Genomic DNA, 19,943 nt, shown 5'->3' with positions numbered 1-19,943 from the left:
AAATGAAAAGACAAATTACTGAATGGGAAAAGTTATTTGCAAATGACATGTCTTATAAGTGGTTAATATCCAAAACATATAAAGAGCTCATACAATTCAAAATATATATATTTAAAAAAAAATGAACCACCTGGTTAAAAATAGTTAGAAGATCTGAACAAACATTTTTCCAAAGAAGACATATAGATGGCAAAAGGGCCAATGAAAAGATGCTCAACATCACTAATCATCATAGAAAAGCAAAGCAAAACCACAATGAGACAGCACTTTATACCTGTCAGAATGTCTATTATCAAAAAGACCACAAATAATAAATTGGCAAGACTAGAGAGAAAAGGGAACCCTAGTACACTGTTGGTTGGAATGTAAATTGACACTTCTGTAATGGAAAACAGTACAGAGCAATGTAAGTGTCCATCAACAGATGAATAGATAAGGACTTCCTTGATGGCTAAGATGCTGTGCTTTTAATGCAAGGGTTCCATCCTTGGCTGGGGAACTAGATCCTATTAAAGATCCCTCATGCTGAAACAAGGATAGAAGATTCTGTGTGCTGCCACTAAGACCCGGCACAGCCAAATAAATAAATAAAAATAAATATTTTTAAAACCTCATTTTATTTTAAAATAAAAGAATCCTTGATTAAAAAAAAAACACACACACGAATGGACAAAGAAGATGGACACAATGGAATACTATTCAGTCATAAAAAATCTGCAATTTTTGCAAAACTTTGCATCCACATGAATGGACCTACAGGATATTATTCTTAGTAAAGTAAGTCAGAGAAAAATACATACTGTTATGTTTTCACTTATACATGGGAACTAAAAAATGAATGGATATAACAAAACATAAACAGACTCACTGATATAGAGAACTAGGTTATCTATGAGGGGATGGGAAGGGGGGAGGTACGAGAAGGTGGAAGGGGATTAAGTACAAACTCCTGGGTATAAGATAAAATACAAGGATGTCATATACAGCACAAGGAATATAGCCAATATTATATGATGACTTTAAATGGAGTATATGTTGTACACCTGAAATTAATATTAAGACATTGTAAATCAACTATATTTCAGTTAAAAAAATTAAAACAGGAGAGAACAAGATGGTGGAGGAATAGGTGGACATAGAGTACATCTCTCTCCACGGATACATCAGGAATACACCTTCAGACACAGAAATGCACGCAGAACACCAGCTGAGAGTGGACAAGAGTACCTGACCAGTGGAAAAGAATATATAGAACCACGCAAACCTTGGTAGGATGAAGGAACTGGGGGGAAAAACAGGAGTGTTAGTAGAACTGGACCTGCCCTCGGCGGGTGGGAGAACTAAAGCAGGGGTCTGATCCCAGGAGCGGGGCAATTGTCTGAGTCAGAGGAGAAACATTTAAGGCTGAGAGTGAAACAGCTGATCTGTGGCAGCCTAAATGGAATGAGAATCAGACAGTCCTTGCTGAAGCCATACATAGGCTGGGCAGGAATGCAAGTCTCCTGGAAGGGGCAGAGGCAGGAGCTGGAGTTTAGGGATTGTGGATAAATCCCAGTTTGAGGGCTGCTGTTCAGCGGAGAGACGGATCGAGGGGATATGAGGGAGGAGATCATGGTGGGAAATGCCTGTGGAAGAAAGCCAGGCAGTCATGAAAGCAAGGCGACACTGCTGAGTCATGCGTAGGGGTTGGAGCCATTACCATAGCCTCTCTCTCTCCATATGTCAACAACAGCAGCTGAACAATAGAGAGGCTGGACCATCAAACACCTGAGGCACTGAACTACAGAGTAGGACCCCACCCAGGGTGCCCCTTTAAGTGCCTGATGCACCGATCTACAGAAAAGGACCCCAGCCAGGGGAGCCCTCTAGGTGCCTGAACGGGTGGAGGTACGGAAAAAGACTGGCCAAAGAGGCCTTCTGATTGCCAGCTACAAGGCTCGAAAAAAGACTCTGATAGGGCCATAACTCCTGCTGCAGAGGCAGTCTGTGTCCCTGAATACTTGGTGCCACCAGGGTCCCCACAAGCCAAGCAGCTGCACCATCTTCACACTCAACTCTTACTGAGGCAGAGCTGCCACAGGCAAAAAAAAAAAAAAAGTCTTTTTTTTGTTGTTGTTAGCATTATGTCATTAGGTTTGGCATTTAAAAAATCTAAGATCTGTATCATTACTTTATCTAAATGAAGATCACAATTATACAATTAATGAGAAAAGACAAATCAGTTCAGTTCAGTTGAGTTCAGTCGAGTTCAGTCGCTCAGTCGTGTCCGACTCTTTGTGACCCCATGAATCGCAGCACGCCAGGCCTCCCTGTCCATCACCAACTCCTGGAGTTCACTCAGACTCACGTCCATCGAGTAGGTGATGCCATCCAGCCATCTCATCCTCTGTCATTCCCTTTTCCTCCTGCCCCCAATCCCTCCCAGCATCAGAGTTTTTTCCAATGAGTCAACTCTTCGCATGAGGTGGCCAAAGTGCTGGAGTTTCAGCTTTAGCATCATTCCTTCCAAAGAAATCCCAGGGCTGATCTCCTCCAGTATGGACTGGTTGGATCTCCTGGCAGTCCAAGGGACTCTCAAGAGTCTTCTCCAACACCACACTTCAAAAGCATCAATTCTTCGGCACTCAGCCTTCTTCACAGTCCAACTCTCACATCCATACATGACCACTGGAAGAACTATAGCCTTGACTAGACGGACCTTTGCTGGCAAAGTAATGTCTCTGCTTTTCAATATGTTATCTAGGTTGGTCATAACTTTCCTTCCAAGGAGTAAACGTCTTTTAATTTCATGGCTGCAATCACCATCTGCAGTGATTTTGGAGCCCCCAAAAATCTTGCCAGTTCTGTGACAGTGAGTCTAAGTAGGCAAATGCATTATAACATTGCAAATCTTTTTCAGTAACAATCCTTACTCTACTTCAAAGAGATTCCAAATAAATTAAATATGAACATAACAGTATTGCAAGTATAGTTATTTGGTAAGTCTACACCAACACTTTCATTTATCCACGATAAAATAAAAGAAAAGGACAAACCAGGAAACTATTCTTTGTAACAAAACCAAAATATATAGTTTACAATCGATATAAAAAGATGAAACAAATGAACTTATTTAAAAACAGAAAGAGACTCAAAGACATGGAAAACAAAATTGTGGTTACCAAAGGGGAAAGGTTGGGGGAGGGGATAAATTAGGAGTTTGGGATTAACATATACACACTACTATATATAAAATAGATAATCAACATGGACGAACTGTAGAGTACAAGCAACTCTTTTATAATAACCTATTTGAAAAAAAGAACCTGAAAAAGAATGAATATATATATATATGAAAGTGAAAGTCACTCAGTCATGTCCGACACTTTGTGACCCATGGAATATACAGTCCGTGGATTTCTCCAGGCCAGAATACTGGAGTAGGTACCTGTTCTCTTTTCCAGGGGATCTTCCCAACCCAGTGATCAAACCCAGGTCTCCCACATTGCAGACAGATTCTTTACCAGCTGAGCCACCAGAGAAGTATATGTACAACTGGGTCACTTTGCTATATACCTGAAACTAATACAACACTGTAAGTCAACTATATCCCAATATAAAATAAAAAATAAATAAAAAGTTTACAAGTGAAAGTGAAGTTACTCAGTCATGTCCAACTCTTTGCGACTCCATGGACTGTAGCCCACCAGGCTTCTCCATCCATGGGGTTTTCCAGGCAAGAATACTGAAGTGGGTTGCCATTTCCTTCTCCATAAAAAAAAAAGTCTTGTGTTTATGTGCATAGGGTCACTTTGGTCCTGTCTGACTCTTTGCAACCCTGTAGACTGTGGCCTGTCAGGCTTCTCTGCCAGAGAAGGGGTTCTCTAGGCAAGAATACTGAAGTGTATTGGCCAATACTAGTTGCCATACCCTTCTAGAGTGCTATATTTCCTACTACCCTAGCTGTCAACCCCCCTGAGTACCTGGTGCTGCCAGAACCACGGCAAACCAATCAGCTGCATCACTTCCACACCTGGCCTTCACAGGGGGCAAACCCAAGCCCTCCAGGGTGGCCTCAGGAGCTAAACCCCAGTGGAAGACCCACATGTAGAGGTGGAAATAAAACCACAATTGAAACCAAGGGGCAATGCAGCTAGGGAAGAAGACCCAAAACCTTCCTACCAGCTGTACAAGCTGCAGATTAAGTCCACACATCAACTAAGTAGACTCTGTGTCTATGGAATATATAAAAGGCCATTGAGAGCTCCCACAAAATAAAATGCCCTAGCTCTGATAGCTGTGGACATTGGAGGCAAGAACACACAGGAGCAGGACCAGATTAGAATCTGAGCAGCCCCCACAGCAGGTCCAGAGATCAGTACAGTGTTGGAGGGCATCCTAGGGAGGTAATGTGGACTGTGATTCCCTATGCGGGAAAGGACTCTGACAGCACAGACTCAAGAAAAACATTTATTATTCTTATTTTTTGACTTGTTCTGTAGATTCTTTTGGATTTTTTTCTTTTTTCCCCCTCCATCTGTTGTAGTTGTCAATTTTATTGGCACTAAGAAATCCAATTAAGCTTTTGAGCTTTTTTTGTTTTTTTTTCTTTTTCCTCAGTCACATTTTTTATTGTTGTTATAAATCTCTGCCTCTACAATGGGCTTTTGCAGTTCTGTGGAGTTTTCCCTTTTTTTTTTTTTTTCTTTTCTCTTTTTTAAATTAAAAAATTTTAAACCTATTATTATTTTTTCTACATTTATTCTTTGTTTGCTTTTCCTACTATTCTTTTCCCTTTGCAGTTAATCTTTAACGTATATAAATCTTCTTTATCTACCTCTATTTAACTTTGCATGTCTATTCTTTCTTCTTTTCTTTCTCTTCTTTCCTCTCAGTTTTATTTTCATTGCTTTATTCCCCAATTGGCACCTTGCTTTAGTTTTGTTTTCCAGTTTGTGCTTTAACTAGTTTTGTTCTGGTAAATATAATTTTTGGTTTCCTTTGTTTGCCAGGTCAGTCTATTGTCTTAATTTTTGCTGGACTGTTTTGATTTTGCTTATGGGTGTGTATGTATATGTGTATATTCAGTCATACTTTCTACTGTTGTTATAAACCTCTGCCTCTACACTGGGCTTTTGCAGTTCTGTGGATTTTTCCTTTTTATCCCCTTTTTTCTTTCTTCTTCCATTTTTTTTTCTCTTTTTTATAATTCTAATTTTTATTTTTTTAAACCTATTATTTTTTTCTACATTTATTCCTTCACTTGACTTTCCTACTGTTCTTTTCCCCTTGCAGTTAATCTTTAATGTATATAAATCTTCTTCATCTACCTCTATTTAACTTTGTATATCTATTCTGTCTTTCTTTTCTTTCTTTCCTTTCCTCTCGACAAATTTGTTAGTTTTGTTTTCATTGCTTTATTCCCCACTTGGCACATTGCTTTAGTTTTGTTTTCCAGTTTGTGCTTAAGTTAGTTTTGTTCTTAACTGGTAAATATAATTTTTTATTTCCTTTGTTTGCTGGGTCAATCTACTGCTTTATTTTTGTGGGGCTGTTTTCACTTTGCTCATGGGTGTATATGTATATTGTATATTCCATTATTTTAATTATTATTTGCCTGATTTTCTAACTGCCATTTGCCTAGGGTTCATCTTTGGTTTCTCACTTTCAGATATTTGTTTTACTCTTCCTTAACGTCATAACAAACCACTTGTGGAATCTTTGTTCCTGACCAGAGATCAAACCCTGAGCCTTTGGAGTGGGAGAACTGACTCCAAGACCCTAGACTACCAGAGAACTAACCCTAGGGAATATCAAATAATGAGAACTCACACAGAGGAAACCACTTGAATACAAGACTGGGCATCACCCAACCACCAGTAGCACCCTCTGCAGGATGCCTCATCTAAACAACAAACAAAACAAAAATACAAATCCAATCATCAGCAGACAGGAATACTACTTCACTCAGCCTTGCCCATCAGAGGAAAAACAAACAAAAACTCAGTACAAATCTCACCCTATACGAACCTCACACAAACCACTGGACCAACCTTAAAAGAGCTTAAGAAACCGAAAGGAAGAAAGAATTCAACCTTCTTCAAGGAAAGAATTCAACTTTCCTTGAAGCCTGGGAAAAGGAGACCTCAAACACAATAACTTAAAAAAAAAAAAAAGGAAAAGTCAGAGAAATACTGCACAAATGAAGGGACAAACCAGAAACACAGAGGTTCAAATAAGGGAAGAGAAAATAGGAAAATTACCTGAAAAATAAGTCAGAATAATGATAGTAAAGATGATCAAAAACCTTGAAAACAAAATGGAGAAAATGCAAGCATCAATTAACAAAGACCTAGAAGAATTAAAGAGTAAATGTACAGAGACAAACAACACAACTACTGAAATAAAAATACTCTAGAAGGAATCAATATCAGAATATCTGAAGCAGAAGAACGAATCAGTGAGCTGGGAGATAAAATGGTGGAAATAACTTCTGAAGACCAGAATAAAGTAAAAAGAATGAAGAGCTGAGGACACTCTCAGAGGCCTCTGGGACCATATCATATGCACCAACATTCGAATTGCAGGGGTCCCAGAAGAAGAAGGGAAAAAAAGGATAAGAGAAAAATTTTGAAGATTATAGTTGAAAATTTCCCCATCATGGAAAATGAAATAGCCAATCAAGTCCAAGAGGCACAAAGAGTCCCATACAGGATAAACCCAAGGAGAAGACACATACTAATCAACTAAATGCCAAGACACATATTAATCAAACTAGCAAAGACTAAACACAAAGAAAGAATATTAAAAGTAGCAAGGGAGAAGCAACAAGTAACATACAAGGGAAACCCCATATGCTTAACAGCTGATCTTTCAGCCGAAACTCTGCAGGCCAGAAGGGAAAGGCAGGATATATTTAAAGTACTGAAAGGGGAAAATCCACAACCAAGATTACTGTACTCAGCAAGGATCTCATTCAAAATTGATGGAGAAATAAGAAGCTTTTCAGACAAGCAAAAGTTAAGAGAATTCAGTACCACCAAACCAGCTTTACAACAAATGTTAAATGGACTTATATAGTCAAGAAATACAAGAGAAGAAAAAAGATCTACAAAATCAACCCCAAACAATTACAAAATGGCAATAGGAATATATACATCAATAATTATTTTCAATGTAAATGGATTAAATGCTCCAACCAAAAGACACAAATTGGCTGAATGGATACAAAAACAAGACCCATGTATAAGCTGTCTACAAGAAACCCACTTCAGACCTCAAGACACATACAGACTGAAAATGAGAGTATGGAAAAATATATTCCATGCAAATGGGAAGCAAAAGAAAGCTGGAGTAGCAATCCTCATATCAAAAAAGACCTTAATATAAAGATTACAAGAGATAAGGAAGGACACTACATAATGATCAAGGGGTCAATCCAAGAGAAAGACATAACAATTGTAAATATCTATGCACCCAACATGCTGCTGCTGCTGCTAAGTCACTTCAGTCATGTCCGACCCTGTGCGACCCCATAGACACCTCTGTCCCTGGGATTCTCCAAGCAAGAATACTGGAGTGGGTTGCCATTTCCTTCTCCAATGCATGAGAGTGAAAAGTGAAAGTGAAGTCACTCAGTCGTGCCTGACTCTTTGCGACCCCATGGACTGTAGCCTTCCAGGCTCCTCTGTCCAAGGGATTTTCCAGGCAAGAGTACTGGAGTGGGTTGCCATTTCCTTCTCCAATGCACCCAATATAGGAGCACCTCAATACACAAGACAAACACTAACAGACATAAAAGGAGAAATTGACAGTAACACAATAATAGTAGGAGACTTTAACACCCCACTCACACCAATGGACAGATCATCAAAACAGAAAATTAATAAGGAAACACATATCTTAAATGATACATTAGATGAGATGGATCTCATTGATATCTTCAGGACATTCCATCCAAATGCAGAATACACCTTCTCAAGTGGAACATTCTCCAAGATAGATCACATCTTGGGTCACAAATAAAACCTCAGTAAATTTAAGAAAATTGAAATCATAACAAGTATCTTCTCCGACCACAATGCTATGAGACTAGATATCAATTACAAGAAAAAAACTGTAAGAAACACAGACACATAGAGATTAAACAACATGTTTCTAAATAACCAACAGGTTACTGAAGAAATCAAAAGGGAAATAAAAAAATTTCTAGAAACAAATGACAATGAGAGCACGACAACTCAAAATCTATGGGATGGAGCAAAAGCAGTTCTAAGAGGGAAGTTTATAGCAATACAATCCTACCTCAAGAAACAAAAAAAACATCAAATAGACAACCTAACTTTACACCTAAAGCAACTGGAAAAAGAAGGAAAAAAAAAAAACAAAATTAGTAGAAGGAAAGAAATCATAAAGACCCGAGTGGAAATAAATTAAAAAATGAAAGAAACAATAGTAAAGATTAAAAAACTAAAAGCTGGTTCTTTGAGAAGATAAACAAAGTTAACAAACTCTTAGCCAGACTCATCAAGAAAAAAAGAGAGAATAATCAAATCAACAAAATTAGAAATGAAAAGGGCAAGGTTACAACAGACAATGCAGAAATACAAAGGATTATAAGAGACTATTATGAACAACTATATCGCAATAAAATAGATAACCTGGAAGAAATGGACAGATTCTTAGAAAAGTTCAATCTTCCAAGACTGAACCAGGAAGAATTAGAAATTATGAACAACCCAACTAAAAGCACTGAAATTGAAGCTGTGATCAAAAATCACCCAAAAAACAAAAGCCCAAGACCAGATGACTTCACAGAAGAATTCTATCAAACATTTAGAGAAGAGCTAATGCCTATCCTTCTAAAACTCTTTCAAAAATTGCAGGGGAAGGAACACTTCCAAATTCATTCTACAAGGCCACCATCACCCTGATACCAAAACCAGACAAAGACAACACACAAAAAAGAAAACTACAGGGCAATATCACTGATGAACATAGATGCAAAAATCCTCAACAAAATTCTAGCAAACAGAATTCAGCACCACATCAAAAAGCTCATATACCATGATCAAGTTGGGTTTATTCCAGGGATGCAAGGATTCTTCAATATACACAAATCAATCAATGTGATACACCATACTAACAAGCTGAAAGATAAGCATATGATAACCTCAATAGGTGTATAAAAAGCCTTTGACAAAATTCAGCACCCATTTATGATTAAAACTCTTCAAAAAATGGGCATAGAAGGAACCTACCTCAACGTAGTAAAGGCCATATATGACAAGCCTATAGCAAACAATATTCTCAATGGTGAAAAACTGAAAGCATTCCCCCTAAGATCAGGAACAAGACAAGGGTGTCCACTTTCACCATGATTATTCAACATAGTTCTGGAAGTTCTAGCTACAGCAATCAGAGAAGAAAAAGAAATAAAAGGAATCCAGATCAGAAAAGAAGTCAAGCTCTCACTATTTGCAGATGACATGATACTGAACATAGAAAACCCTAAAGATAGTATCAGAAAATGACTACAGCTAATCAGTGAATATAGCAAAGTTGTAGGATACAAAATCAATACACAGAAATCACTTGCATTTTTACATACTACCAATGAAAAATCAGAAAGAGCAATTAAGGAATCAATCCCATTCACCACTGCAACAAAAATAATTAAATATCTAGGATTAAATTTATATAAGGAGATGAAAGAACTGTATACAGAAAACTATAATACACTAATGAAAGAAATAAAAAATGACATAAACAGATGGAGAGATATTCCATGTTCCTGGGTAGGAAGAATCAATATTGTGAAAATGACTATACTACCAAATGCAATCTACAGATTTAATGCAATCCCTATCAATTTACCAATGGCATTTTTTCACAGAACTAGAACATAAAATTTCACAATTCATATGGAAACACAAAAGACCCCAAAGAGCCAAAGCAGTCTTGAGAAAGAAGAATGAAGCTGGAGGAATCAAGCTTCCTGACTTCAGGTTATACTACAAAGCTACAGTCATCAAGACAGCATGGTACTGGCACAAAAACAGAAATACAGACAAATGGAACAAGATGGAAAGAGCAGAAATAAACCCATACACCTATGGGTGCCTTATTTTTTACAAAGGAGGCAAGAATATACAATGGGGCAAAGATAGCCCTTCAATAAATGGTGCTAGGAAAATAGGACAGCTACATGTAAAAGAATGAAATTAGAACACTTCTTAACACCATATACAAAGATAAACTCAAAATGGACTAAAGACCTAAATGTAAGACCAGAAACTAGAAAACTCTTAGAGGAAAACATAGGCAGAACACTCAGAATGACATAAATCAAAGCAAGATCCTCTATGACCCACCTAGAATAATGGAAATAAAAACAAAAGTAAACAAGTGGAACCTGATTAAATTTAAAAGCTTTTGCACAGCAAAGGAAACTATAAGCAAGGTAAAAAGACAACCCTCAGAATGGGAGAAAATAATAGAAAATGAAACAACTGACAAAGGCTTAATTTCCAAAATATACAAGCAGCTCATACAACTCAATACCAGAAAAACAAATAATCCAATCAAAAAGTGGGAAAAATACCTAAACAGACATTTCTCCAAAGAAGACATACAGATGGCCAACAAACATGAAAAGATGCTCAACATCTCTCATTATTAGAGAAATGAAAATCAAAACTACAATGAGATATCACCTCACACTGGTCAGAATGGCCCTCATCAAAACGTCTACAAACAATAAATGCTGGAAAGGATGTGGAGAAAAGGGAAATTTGCACTGTTGGTGGGAATGTAAATTGATATAGCCACTATGGAAGTTGGTATGGAGATTCACTAGGAGTAAAACCAATCCCACTCCTAGGCATATACCCTATGGAAACCAAAATTGAAAGAGACACATGTATCTCATTGTTCACTGCAGCACTATTTACAATAGCTAGAACATGGAAGCAACCTAGATGTCCACTGACAGATGAATGGATAAAGAAGTTGTGGTACCTATACACAATGGAATATTACTCAGCCATAAAAAGGAACACATTTGAGTCAGTTCTAATGAGGTGGATGAAACTAGAACCTATTATACAGAGTGAAGTGAGTCAGAAAGAGAAAGATAAATACCGTATTCTAACACATATATAAGGAATATAGAAAAATGGTACTGAAGAATTTATTTACGGGTCACAGTGGAGAAATAGAGAACAGACTTATGGACATGGGGAGAGGGGAGGAGAGCGTGAGATGTATGGAAAGAGTAACATGGAAACTCACATTACCATATGTAAAATAGATAGCCAATGGGAATTTGCTGTATGGCTCAGGAAACTCAAACAGGGGCTCTCTATCAACCTAGAGCAGTGGAATGGGGAGAGAGATGGGAAGGAGTTTCAAAAGGGAGGGGATATATGTATACCTATGGCTGATTCATGTTGAGGTTTGATGGAAAACAGCAAAATTCTGTAAAGCAATTATCCTTCAATAAAAAATAAACTTTTTAAAAATTTGAGTAAAAAAAAAAGAAAAGAAACTGGCCCAATATAGAGCCACATATGCTAAGCCCTCCAAGGACTTAACACCTAACTGCAGTTTCAGCTGCTCCTTGGAGTGGAATTTTAAACCAATCAGTCTGGAATTTCCTCATCAAGACCAATCAGAGAATCTACTTAATAAGTCCTACCAGAAATAATCCACTCTTTTAACTTCCTTGTCCTACCCTCCTTCCTATAAAACCCTTACATTTTTGTATAGAACCTTGGAGTACCATTCTATTTGATAAATGGGATGCATCCCAGTTATCATGAATAATAATAATTCATGAATAATGATATAATAATTCATGAATAATAATATTCATACATCATTTAATAAAGACAAACAGACCTTCAAATTTACTCAGTTTAATTTTGTTTAACAATCTCCTTCCCCACTTTATGTTTTCTTACTATCATTACCAACTAATTAACTATATATATTTTGCCTTGTCTTGTCTTGAAAGTGTGAAAGTTGCTCAGTCGTGTCCAGCTCTTTGTGACCCTACAGACTATACAATCCATGGAATTCTCCAGGCCAGAATACTGAGTGGGTAGCCTTTCCCTTCTCCAGGGTATCTTCCCAACCCAGGGATCGAACCCAGGTCTCCTGCATTGCATGCAGATTCCTTACCAGCTGAGTCACAAGAGAAGCCCTGTCTTGCCTTATCACTTCATATTAGAAGGTGAGGACATGAAATTTGTCTGTTTTATTCACCACCATATCCCCCTTATGTAGAACATGTTTAATATTTGATGAATGAAAGAATATCTCTTGATTTCCTATGATTTGCGTTTGTTGTTGTTGTTGTTCAGTTGCTCTGTCATGTCTGACTCTTTGCAACTCCATGGACTGCAGCATGCCAGGCTTCCCGGTCCCTCACCATCTCCTGGAGCTTGCTCAGGCTCATGTCCATTGAGTCGGTGATGCCATCCAATCATCTCGTCCTCTGTTGTCCCCTTCTCCTGCCTTCAATCTTTCCCAGCATCAGGGTCTTTTTCAATGAGTCAGCTCTTCGAATCAGGTGGCCAAAGTATTGGAGCTTCAGCTTCAGCATCAGTGCTTCCAATGAACATTCAGGATTGATTTCCTTTAGGATTGACTGGTTTGAACTCCTTGCAGTCCAAGGGACTCTGAAGAGTCTTCTCTAACACCACAGTTTAAAAGCATCCATTCTTCAGCCCTCAGCTTTCTTTACCAGCTCTCACATCCCATACATGACTGGAAAAACCATAGCTTTACCTAGATGTACCTGGGTCAGCAAAGTTATGTCTCTGCTTTTTAATATGCTGCCTAGGTTTGTCATAGCTTTTCTTCCAAGAAGCAAGTGTCTTTTAATTTCATGGCTGCAGTCACTATCTGCAGTGACTTGGAACCCAAAAAATAAAGTCTATTATTGTTTCCATTGTTTCCCCATCTATTTGCCATGAAGTGATGAGACCAGATGCCATAATCTTAGTTTTTTGAATGTTGAGTTTTAAGTCAGGTTTTTCACTCTCCTCTTTCACCTTCATCAAGAGGTTCTCAAGTTCTTCCTCACTGATTCGCATTTCGATGGTCCCAAACAAAAGTATGGCACAAACGAAGAGTGGTGCAGTGGTAAAGAATCTGCCTGCCAAAGAGAGAGATGCAGATTTGATCCTTGGGTCAGAAAGACCCCCCAGGATAGGAGATGACAACCCACTCCAGTATTCTTGCCTGGGAAATCGTGTAGAGAGAAGAGCCTGGCAGTCCTGAGTCAAAAAGAGTCAGACGTGACTGAGGGACTGAGCACGCACACAAACAAAAGTATAGAACTGACATGTAAATAATCAGTTATATTTCTATTCTGCAAAAATATTGCAAAGAATTAAGAAGAAATACGGCATACCTCTGACAGAATGAAGATCTGAAGTTGTTTTTGCCACTTAAATGGTACTATGCTTAAGTTTCAGTTTTTTCACCTGTTAGACAGGATTCATAAAAAACCTGCCTTGTCTGCTTATTCTGGAGTTGTCTTCTACCTCAACTAGTTATCCAAACTTCTTTCTCAAGGGCTCCTGGGCTGCCCTTGCTTCTGATGAACTGTCCTTCTAGATGATATTAGCACACAAGGACAGAGTGAGTTCCTTAGACAGCAAAGAGATCAAACCAGTTAATCCTAAAGGAGAACAACCTTGGATATTCCTTGAAAGGACTGATGCTGAAGCTGAAGCTCCAATGCTTGGGCCACCTGATCTGAAGAGCCGACTCACTGGAAAAGACACTAACGCTGGGAAAGACTGAGGGCAAGAGGAAAAGGGGTGACAGGGGATGAGATGGTGGGAGGGCATCATCGACTCAATGGACATGAGTTTGAGCAAACTCCAGGAGATAGTGAAGGACAAGGAAGCCAGCGTGCTGCAGTCCATGGGGTCACAAAGAGCCAGACGGGACTGAGAGACTGAACAACAGTGGGTGAAAGGACTTGACTTGGCAGCAGTGCAAGAGCTTGATTTGATTGCAGTTTCAGGGTAAGCCAACAGAGGGCATGACTACCAAAATACGAATAAGTAAGCTTCGTTGCATCTGCTAATAGAGTACTTAGAAGGGAAAGCCACAGGCTGGCCCTGGCTGGATCAGAACACATTTTGGGTGAAGCATCCTATTCTGGGGGAAAACACTGTTTTGCATAAGTTATAAGGCCTTCTGGAAATACGATCATATAAAGAATGAATGAATTGGGGGGATATTTAGGATAAACAACAAAAAGGAAAATGACAAACTGTCCTCTACACTTCCCACCAGTTTTTTTTCCTCTCGTCCCCAGCAAGTGTAGTGGAGGAATTGTCTTTGCATGTGACTTAAGTAATCCTACCTACTCTCAGCCTACATCATTCTCAAAAGCCCACTCCCTTCCAGTTGCCATCCCCAGGGTCTGACCCTGACTTCATGACACCGTCTCTGGCTTTCCTCCTGCTGCTGGGCCACTCTTGTGTCTCTGCTATTCTACATACCCCTCATGGCTCAGGCCTGGCCGTTTCCCCCTTGTACACTCAGGATCTAGGGTACAGCATCCACATTCCCACAGCTTTAAATTTCAATGATGTGCTGACAATTCCCAGCTTAGTTTGTTATATCCAATTGCCAACTCAATATCTGCATTTTAATACCTCAAAGCCTTATTAAAATTAATACAACCAAATCCAAATTCCTGATCCAACAACCAAATCCCTTCAATTCATTTTCCTTTTACTTTTCCTCTTCTGAGTACATAGCACCTCCAGCTGCCTAATTAGAAACGCACTAGGTATAATCTCAGAGAAGGCAATGGCACCCCACTCTAGTACTCTTGTCTGGAAAATCCCATGGACAGAGGAGCCTGGTAGGCTGCAGTCCATGAGGTCGCTAAGAGTCGGGCACGACTGAGCGACTTCACTTTCACTTTTCACTTTCATGCATTGGAGAAGGAAATGGCAACCCACTCCAGTGTTCTTGCCTGGAGAATCCCAGGGACAGCAGAGCCTGGTGGACTGCCGTCTATGGGGTTGCACCGAGTCGGACACGACTGAAGCGACTTAGCAGCAGCAGCAGCAGGTATAATCTTGAAAATACCCGATTGCTGGCTGGTGATTGCCCATCTGGAAAGGTGCTAAGGTGCTAGGATGCTAACCATACTGATGCTTATTCTGAATAATCTACCACCATATCCTCTGGACTCTGCCTCCAAAATACTTCTCAAGTCTGCTTTCTTTTCATCTCCCTAGTCACCATCCTAATTCAATCCACCATCATTGGTTGCCTTTTACCTGGAATCCCCACTTACTCTCTTCTACACAAGAGCCAGTTATTGTTTGAAATATAAAATGGATAATGACCCTCCCCTGCTTAAATCCTTTCAGTGGTCTCTCTTTGTACCTGGAATAACATTAAGACTCCCTAATTATACAAGTGTCCTTTCCAGAATTACTCCTCTAATCCCATCTATATCAACCCCTCCTCCCCACATTCCAGTTCTTTCTGCCTGGAGTCCTTCCCCACCCCCCGCCCAACCTGGTTTGGCCCCTGAAGCCAAACCAGTTGGCCTGGCATCAGTTTAAATGTCACTTCCATTATACCAACCTTCTTTGATTACCTATGTTTAATTTTTCCTGTTTTCCTCTCTGTAGCACTCTGAATATTCCTCACAAATTGTCATGATATTAATACATATTTGTATGATTGTTAACAGTCTTTCCAGCCAGTCCATCCTAAAGGAAATCAGTCTTGAATATTCATTGGAAGGACTGATGCTGAAACTGAAACTGCAATACTTTGGCTACCTGATCCAAAGAACTGACTCACTGGAAAAGACCCTGATGCTGGGAAAGATTGAAGGCAGGAGAAGGGGACAACAGAGGATGAGATGGTTGGATGGCATCACCGACTCAATGGTGATGTTTGAGTAAACTCTGGGAGTTGGTGATGGACAGGGAGGCCTGTCATGCTGTGATTCATGGGTCGCAAAGAGTCAGATACAAATGAGCAACTGAACTGAACTGAAAACCTTCTTAAGGAATACAGCAGATGGGGTTCAATTTTCTGAATTTCCACAGAACACAGTGAAATTGGTTTGGGGTCTTTTTAAGAAGAAAAAATTCTATCAACTAAGGCAGTTACAGAAAGGAAAGGCTCAGCTGGTTAGGACATGAGCCCCCACAAAGCAAGCACTCAAGTAGAGACTCAAACTCTATGGATTTAGGATATGGTGAAGGGGATTCCTATGTTGTAGTTGTTGTTTAGTTGCTAAGTCATGTCTGATTCTTTTGTGACCCCGTGGATGGTAGCCCGCCAGGCTCCTCTGTCCATGGGATTCTCCAGGCAAGCATACTGTAGTGGGTTGCCATGCTCTCCTCCAGGGCATCTTTAGGACCCAGGGATCGAACCTGCGTCTCTTATGTCTCCTGCGTTGGCAAGTGGGTTCTTTACCACTAGTGTCACCTGGAAGCCCATGTGGTGTCAGGCAAATCACCTGGTGAAAGGGTACAGACCTGGTCTTAGACCCTCACACCAGGAGATATGCCTCATTCTGCATATAATGAAGTAGGGTCTACACACGGAGCCAGGAAGAGTGAAGTGCAGAGAGTCAAACAAGCAGCTGGAAGCAGAGCTGAACTTCACAGTGGGTGCTCAGCAACAGGAGGGAAAGATACACCCTTCCCCCCCAGTACTACATGGAGAGGGTTTGGGATGTAGGAAATACACACTCCATGGATATTCTAGGAAGAAAGCTTTTGAACTTTAATAAACTTTCAGGAGCCCATATAAACTGTGAAACCAAAGTCATAGTTCTATTTGGGTAAAAGTTAAATATTTTATCTAGCTAGAAAATACAAAAACATTTGGCAGCACCATCTTACTGGGTGGTAAGGCCTCTCCTTGATCCCTACCCTGAAATAAAAGGGCCTCTCAACAACTGATAATATTAAATCCTAGGAGCAACTTAGGATCCCCCAGCTCCTGCCTATTTTTCAGAAGTGGAATACAAGGGGCTGGATAGGAAATAGGAAGGATTTTCACTGATAGTTTGGTCTTTTGCGAGAAACAAACAGATAAACCCATCATCCCCAGAATGACTTGATAGCCCCAAGGCATCTATATCAACAATCTTTGTCTTAAGAGTTGATTGGTCTCCCAGACTTGAAGAAGGAGATAATCTGATCTTGGAAAGGTATGCTCAGCTAGATACAAGTTTGAGGAGACAAAGACGTCTTGGTTCAGCCCTGCTGTCTGAAGTGCTCTTCGCCCAGCAAGACCAGGGACCAGGCATGGAGGTAAGACTGGAAGACGGCTTAATTTGTGTGTTTAACTTGTGAGGAAGGGGGAGGCAAACAGGCTAACAGGAATTTTGGTCTTTTTTTGGTTGTTGTTTAAAGTAAATCTTGAACTACTGGGCGTGAACTTCCATGGTAGATTCCGAGGACAGCAAATGTGTTCCTCACCCTGCAGCAAGCAGGCTTGCCGCTGCTGTCACCTGGTGTCCGAGGCAGACATGGACATTCTAAGTGGAGAGGGGGTGGGGGATGGACAGGGATTCTGGGGTAAGGCAGAGAGGCTTCTGGGTCCTGAGGTGATGAGGTCTAAGGTCTGTGCAACCTGAAAGAGCCGTGGTGCCTGGAGTCCTTGGACCTGGCGAGGGCGAGCTCCAACTTGTAGGACCCACAACCTACGGTCTGGCCCTTTTACATCACTCAGCTCAGCAACCCTTCCCCTCATCCCTCAGGCCCCCAGGGGCCCTGAGGAGGCAGATGTGCTCTTTGCTCCCACTTACCCTTCACAGTCATTAGTGAAGTGAAGTCATTCAGTCGTGCCCGAATTTTACCGACCCCATGGACTGCAGCCTACCAGGCTCCTCTGTCCATGGGATTTTCCAGGCAAGAATACTGGAGTGGGTTGCCATTTCCTTCTCACAGTCATTAACCTGGTTCAAAACCTGCAAGTCCTCTAAGTCTCTGTTCTTCCCCATTGTTGCACATGGTGCTGTGATAAGCATCCCAAGAGAGGCTCTTTAAGATGGAGAACTAGATATGGAACTGCTGGGTGATGGGGATACATGTATTAAATTAATAGTGTCCTAAGCTGCTCTGTGGGTTCACCAGCTTAGACTTACCAGATGCTTAATGAAAGTACTTTGTTTTCTTGTATCTCCGCAACCGTGTTAGGGTCAAACATTCAGTAAATGTCTACCTGAGCAGAGGGAGACCACTGACCCAAAGGAGGAGGAGGAGGATGTCTCTTCCCCTGAGGAGAGGGAGACCATGGACTTGAAAGAAGAAAAGGAAGCTTCCCTACCTCAGGAGGGGCAGAATACTGATTTGGAGGAAGAGGAAGAGGAAATCACTTCACCTGAGGAGGGCGAGACTTGCGAAAGGAAAGAGGAGGAGGTAGTCACTCCACTCGAGGGCAAGATGTGTGAAATGAAGGATGGGGAAGAGGCCTTATCCTTTCAACTTATGGAACAAAGAGAGACCCGTGAATCCCTGGAAGAGGAAGAACCAATAAGCGTGTTCCCCCCTCCAAATGAATTCTCCCCTCACTCCGTGTTTCCCCCTCCAACTGCTCCAACCCCTCACTCCGTGTTTCCCCCTCCAACTGCCCCAACTCCTCACTCCATGTTTCCCCCTCCAAATGAATTTCCCCCTCCCAGAGCATTTCTCCTTCAATATTTATCTCCTTAGATTTTTGTCTCCTTAAACCTTGACCTTAGGAAGGTATCTGTTCTGATATGCTCTCTTCGTGCCTTATTTAGGTCCTTGTGACATTTAATTTTTTTGTTAAAAACAAAACTTCAATCGAAATTGTATGTTCTATATCAGAGCCATGTATGTTGGTACATTTTCTAATTGAATAATAAAACACAAGTCTTTATTGCATAGACCCTAGGATAAGTACCTTTGCTCAAAAACAGGTTTGGGGTGGATTATGTTTTGAAGAATTGAGAAGTGAAAATATTTTCCAGCTAAGTATTTACATTGCATCAAATGTACATCCAGGACATTACAATGCATAAAAGCTTGAGCTTCTTGCCTAGAACTTTCCTGACTTGCTGATCTTGTAAAGGAATGAGATTAGCCTTATATCTGTTAGGACCCAAATCTTACAATGAGCTTCCCTGGTGGCTCAGTGGCAAAGGATCCTCCTGCAATGCAGGAGACACAGGTTTGATCCCTAGGTTGGGAAGATTCCCTCGAGTAGGAAAGGGCAACCCACTTCAGTATTCTTGCTTGGGAAATCCCATGGACAGAGGAGCCTGGTAGACTGTAGTCCATGGGGTCACAAAAGAGTTAGGCACAGCTTAGCAATTAAACAACAACAACAAAATCTTGTACAAACTCCACACTCATGCCCAACTTGCATCCTAGATCCACAGTACAAATACACTAGAGACAGAGAGAAAGACTGTCAGGTTAAGGTGACCCCTGAGAAAGTTGGCATCTTAAGATGAGGGCACATTACAGAACAATCAAAATGAGCTTGCTTTGTCCCATGCCTGGCATTTGGTGTAACTTAATAGAGTAGAAAGCCCATCTGATTAATATTTAGAATCTAGTGACACTGATTCTAGTAACATCAGAATACACTGATTTTAATGTATTTGTTTTAAAAACATGGTCTGAAGTGTGAAATGTTTTAAGTTTGGAATGGAGTGAAAGTGAAGTTGCTCAATCGTGTCCAACTCTTTGCAACCTCATGGACTATAAGCCTGCCAGGCTCCTCTGTCCATGGGATTTTCCAGGCAAGAGTACTGGAGTGGGTTGCCATTTCCTTCTCCAGGGGATCTTCCCAACCCAGGGATCAAACCTGGGTCTCCTGCATTGCAGCAGACGCTTTACCCTCTGAGCCACCAGGGAACACAAAAATGAAGTAAGAAGAAGCAAAGTGACTTGGCCACATCACCATCTGATGGCACACATCTC

The 19,943-nt window shown here is 40.5% G+C and overlaps 1 protein-coding gene and 1 long non-coding RNA gene across 10 annotated transcripts in view; one reads left to right on the top strand and one right to left on the bottom strand.

The window, feature by feature from the left end:
• The window catches only part of PATJ (PATJ crumbs cell polarity complex component), a 389,086-nt gene that overhangs the window by 11,890 nt on the left and 357,253 nt on the right, over nucleotides 1-19,943 (bottom strand). The window lies entirely within an intron of this gene.
• On the top strand, nucleotides 17,169-18,377 carry LOC147375494 (uncharacterized). The gene is made up of 2 exons (XR_015161560.1): nucleotides 17,169-17,300; nucleotides 18,189-18,377. It is a non-coding gene; the product is annotated as an uncharacterized LOC147375494 (long non-coding RNA).

This window comes from Bos grunniens, chromosome 3 (genome assembly GCF_055505025.1).
Source record: "Bos grunniens cultivar Pamir isolate PY7600 chromosome 3, Bosgru_T2T1.0, whole genome shotgun sequence".
NCBI classification, from domain to species: domain Eukaryota; kingdom Metazoa; phylum Chordata; class Mammalia; order Artiodactyla; family Bovidae; genus Bos; species Bos grunniens.
Note: the sequence above shows the minus strand (reverse complement) of the source record. Positions and strands in the feature narration are given on the sequence as shown.